The 5,394-nt window shown below is 48.0% G+C and overlaps 1 long non-coding RNA gene across 1 annotated transcript; it reads left to right on the forward strand.

Moving 5' to 3' along the window:
- The first annotated feature begins 252 nt into the window (after positions 1-252).
- LOC140686940 (uncharacterized) lies at positions 253-2,289 on the forward strand. Its single transcript, XR_012060944.1, has 2 exons — positions 253-708; positions 1,500-2,289. It is a non-coding gene; the product is annotated as an uncharacterized lncRNA (long non-coding RNA).
- Positions 2,290-5,394: the final 3,105 nt, after the last annotated feature.

Raw genomic sequence — 5,394 nt, forward strand, 5'->3', positions numbered from 1 at the left:
TCAGTCTTGCCTTGCATTTTTTTTTTTTTTTTTTTTTTTGCCCTCTGATTCTCATTGGCCAACCCATGAACCCATCTGGCCTCCACTCCATTTTGGTTGTCAGTGGGGGGAAAAAAAAGTAAAGAAAAAGATTCTGCTCATCCAAAGTAATAACTCGAGACAATGGTGTAGCTCGTGCCAATGGCGGGCTCTTGGTTCTTGTCACTGTCATTTCATTCTTGGTCATTATTATTGGCTTCTATTGTAGACTCAAGCAATGTTGGAAATCTCAGCGCCTTTCATTTCTCCTGTGCTTTGAAGGGAACAGCTACGCACAGCCCACCGGTGGGGAGATTTCTTCCTCTCTCATTTTACACTGTGTTAAAACAGAAGTTGCATGACTCCAAAGGATGCTTTTGACTTTAAAGTTCTTGTGATCTATTTGTCCAATACACATGTTGAATTAGAAATTCATTTGTCACTCCCAGATAATAATGTTCAGAACGGCACTTCCTGCCTGAATCATTATCTTGGGCCTGGAGTTGCTCTACTAATGAATATGCATGAGCCCGGAGAGGGGGAAGAGAGATCTGCACAACCTGTTTCCTGGAGGAGCCTCAGATGGTTCAGCTCAATGTTCTGGGTTGAAGCTTCCAGAGCCAAGCCCAGCATCTGCCTCACCACCCCCGGCTCATCCAGGCTTCTCGGAACACCTGCTCTCCAGTGATGGTGAGTGCCCAGTGACAGTGGGGCGCCCACGCAGTCAGGGAAACGCCACTGCTTGTTCATTCATGAGCTGCGAACGTAGCAGAGGGTTAGTAGGCAGCGGAAAAGGAAGTGGGCTCACCGTGCCCTTTAGAAGTTCCAGCTGGGGAATCGAGAAACCACGAGAGATGCCTGCTGGCTCTGCTTCCAGGAAGCAGGAATTAGAAACGGGAGTCTAAGGAGTGATCATCAAAGAGAGACAAATGCTGTATGCCGGCTGCTGTCATGGCGAGTAAAGGAGATTTCCCAAATGAGCAGCTGAATGTCAAATAAAGGCAGGATGAGAATGCGTCACTCAGAAGCCAGCTGCCCTGGAGTCCCAGAGCAGCTTGGCCGCATCTGCGTGATGTCCTGGCTTGCGGTCCTTTTCTCAAGATCTAGGCTTCAGTCTCTAAGATAGAACTCATTTCCCACCACAGAGGAGACGGATAACTCATGCCATTTGGATGGGTTTCATGACTGATCAAAGTTTGTAGATGCTGAAGCCCTCTGTCTCACATCCTCTGCCGTGACTGGAAGGGATCATGTGTATAGATCAGCTACTCTGTTCTAGGCACTGCCCCAAATAGAACTACAGTGTCCTCGCTCCTCAGCCAGAGCACCCATTGCCTTGGGAAGTCGGGATGGGGATGGTTACGGCAGAAGCACAAAGAGAAAAGAGCCATGTCCAGCTTTTGACTCCCCAGATAAGTTCTCAATGCCCATCATGAGATAATGGTCTCTCTCTCTCTCTCTCTCTCTCTCTCTGGTGATAGATGGATTTCCTATGGGAATTGACCCATGTGATTATGGAAGCTGAGAAATCCCATCGTCTGCAGTCTGCAAGCTGGAGAACCAGCAAAGGTGGCGGTATATTTCAATCTGAGTCCAAAGGCCTGAGATTCAAGGAACCTGATGGCGTAAGTCTCAGTCCAAATCTGAAGACCCAAGAACCAGGGGCACCCATGTCTAAGGGTACAAGAAGGATGTCCCAGATCAAGCAGAGAGGTCAAATCCCCCTGCCTCTGTCTTTTACTTCTATTCACACCCTCAGTGGATTGGATGATGCTCATTCATGCTGGTGAGGGTGGGTCTTCTTCCTCAGTGTATCAATTCAAACACTAACTTCTTCCGGAAGCACTCTCACAGATGCACCCAGGCAAAAGTCTGACCAGCTATCTGGGCATCCCTTAGCCCAGTCAACCTGAGGCTTAAATTTAACCATCACAGTGTTCGCTCTGCAGTGGACGCCAACACAGGACACCCAGGGTCAAGACAAGACCCAGAATACCACAGTGGAGGCCAGAAAGGACAGTGGACCGCTTCTCCTCGGCTGTGAAGCACCTGACCTTCTTCATGAAGTCAGACACCCTCTTTAAGAGGTGGAGGAGGAAGCGCCCTGGAGGGAGGAGGGCTGTGACTGTTGACTGATGCTTTGCCAAGACTAAGTGAGCTTGAAAAAGTGATGTGAAGCCGGTATCTCTGGTACTCCTGTCCCAGGCACCCCAGGGGTGGGGACATTGAGCATGATGAGATCAGTAAAATAAAGAAAGAAAATTACACTGACCCTTTGCTCATCGGAAGTCCGCTGAGGGAATGTCGAATCTCCTACACGTGGGGCTAGTCTAGGGCGTCAAAGGCTCCCAGAGCAGCACACTCCTGCCAGGCAAGGTCAGAATCGTGACCTGCTGATACAAAGTACTGCTTTTTACAGCAGCGTGAGATGCTGAACTGGGGGAGGGAGCGTTTGTGTGCGTGGCCCACGATGGCCTCACTCCACTTACTGGCCTGGAATGTTCCTTTTGTTTACTTATTCTTCCATGGCACGTCCTGGGGTGGTATTCGGTCTAATGGGAGAGTGACAAGGACAGGGATTGTTAGACTCGAAGATGAAAAAAGGCCCACTGGAAACACAGCAGAAGGCTCTGTGGGTTCTGTAGGAGCACAGAGGAGGGGCGGCTCTGACTGCCAAGTGGAAATGAGAGCACTTTGTGGCAGAAGGAGCATTCTAAATGATGCACACACTGCACCTTGGTCACTCTGTGGTCCATAGATCCGCAGCACTGGCATCACCTGGGAGCTTGTGAGAAATGCAGAATCCCAGGTCCTGCCCTAGTCCTGATAAATTAGAATCTGCATTTTAACAAGATCCCAGGTGAGTTACGTGCATGTTAGATTTGAGGAGAGAACGCAAGGCTGGTACTCTGCCATGATGAGCCTAGGGGCTCCTGGGCCCCAGAAAGCCCTCCGTGGTCCAGGAGGAAGCAGCTGGAAGCCCACTGGCCCACCCCTCGCAGGGTTCCCAGAGCCTGAGCTGTGTCCCAAACTTCCCAGGACATAATCAAACTAAGAGTCCCCCAAGGCACCCATGCACTAACCGTGAAAATCAGATTTTCCTTTAAATCAAGCCTTACAAAGTGTTTAAAATAGACTTCGAAATGCCAGAGAATCCCACCTGCTAAGGAAAATGGTACAACAGGGAGCCAAAGGAGGACTTGTCAGAGGGAGAAAGAGATCTGAAACACACAGCCTGAGACAAAGAAACAGAGAGAGAGAGAGAGAGAGGCAGACTGAGACGTGGGGAGAGGGAGGGAGAGGCGGCGATGGAAAAGTAGGAACAGAGAGAGAGAAGGTTAGAGTCATATCAGAAATTAGAGGAAGGAGAGGAAGAAGTAGACCATCCAGAGAACTTGTGGGACCCGCCCTGCTTGCCGGAGCCTCCTGGAGCGCATCAAATAAGGCGCAGGGCGCAGCTGCCCTGGTCCAGAATGCAGGGTCTCTGCAAGTGGCCTGACTCTCTTTCTAAGAGGGCTTCACCCGCTTTCCAGCTGCAGCCACACCCCAACCAGCAGGCATCCTTCCACCTTGCTCTCACACTCCTGTGCCCTTCCCGCCTTATCCCAGGGCAACTCCCATGAGGTTCTTCAAGCCCCAATTCCAATCCCGTTTCCAACACCTGTTCTTGTCCCAGTCAGCTTCACACAGAGTGAACTGCTCCATCCTCCATGAGTCACGGCTTTTCCTCTAATCAGGTCCTTGGTGGGACCACTTACCTCCCCAGCAAAAGTTCTTGTATGTCTCCTCCATCAGACTCTGAGGTCCTTACAGACAAGGAGTGATGTCTTATTCAATTCTATAACGCTGGCCCCTAGGATATGCAGCACTCAGTAAGTGTTGGTAGAATAATCTCATTTTTCCTGAGAGATATTGGAAGAAAATAATATCGCAGCCTCCAAGATGGTACAATTTTCCTTAGTGCAAACGAATAGAAAGCCACAATCTCGATTCCATAAGACCAATCTGGAATTTAAAAAAAATTGCCAGTCTCCATTTCCATGCCAGTGGCAGACATTACTAATCGATCAGGGCACTCTCCCACTGAGCCCAAATGTGACCTCAGTCTCTTCCCCAACACCACTGTAACCCAAACAGACACTGACAATCAACTGGAATTAGTTTATTGATTTTTATGCAGACATTCAGAAGAACCAGCAAAATTGATTCTTTTGAATAAAAAAAATTTTACATGCTATAAGCTTTTATGAACACATGTGCATATACATGCTTATAATAATTACTGATCAAAGTCATTGATTGTTGTACAAAGTACTTTCTGTACATTATCTCCATGAATCCTCAAAAAACCCTCATGAGTTTGGTATTACTGTTACCTTCAATTTACAGATAAGAAAACTTAAGTTTCAGAGTGATTAAGTAGCTGCCCAAGGTTAGTAAATAAAGTGAAAATTAAAGCCTTGTTTATCTGAAGCCAAGATCAGTATTCAGAACAGTTATGCGGGTACACATCTTCAGCAGGAAAAACAATTCGTAAGTTCATGTGGCCTCCGGTTCAAATTTATTTTTGAGGTGGTTCTTATCACTGTTGTTTATTGTTTCTACAGTTTGTCACCCAACTTTTCAAAGTCACATCAGAGAGCCAGATCCCAGTCATCCGTGCTGTGGGTCTACATGTTTGAAACGGGGTACAAGATGTTTCACCCATTTTATAAATTTGCCGTCATAACAGTTACCACGTGCTCAAAGTTTGCCAGGTGCCAGGTGCTGTGCTAATGAGACGAGGAGCTCATCGCATCCTCAGCATAAACCTATGAAAAGTCCACTTACCAGATGCAGAAACTGAGGTTTAGAGAGGATTCAACACCCACTTAAGACTGCACAACCGGGACGAGCCTGGATTTGAACTCAGGCCATTTGACTCCACATCCTGCCTCCCTCACCCCCACACGGTGCCTCCAGTCGATCTCGGTACAGCTCTGGCCCTAATGCGGCCGTAAGCTTGCAGCAAAGAAGACATACCATGTTCCACGATGTCTCTAAACTAGACTTTATTTTTCCTTCCTGGTAGAATTGTTCCCAGCACTGACTGACTTAGCCAAATGTTGGGGGGGTTTTGTAATCCCATCTTTTTGCTTTAGTTCAACTAATTGTCATTCTTTGTCTATAATTTTCAAATTCCCATTTTCTGCTTCAAATCTATCGTGTAAGTCGACGTTGACAAGAAGAGGCCTCAAGAGCTCCTGGAAGTGGGCCCCCTCCATCTGGCGCGCTCTCTCCACCTGCCTGATGGCGGGGGCCTTCGCAGCCTGATAACTTAAGCTCCACAGTTCCGTGCCTTTCCGCTTCTATAGAACTACGGTCTTCTCTCCAGCA

The sequence above is a fragment of the Vicugna pacos genome, chromosome 18 (genome assembly GCF_048564905.1).
Source record: "Vicugna pacos chromosome 18, VicPac4, whole genome shotgun sequence".
NCBI classification, from domain to species: Eukaryota; Metazoa; Chordata; class Mammalia; order Artiodactyla; family Camelidae; genus Vicugna; species Vicugna pacos.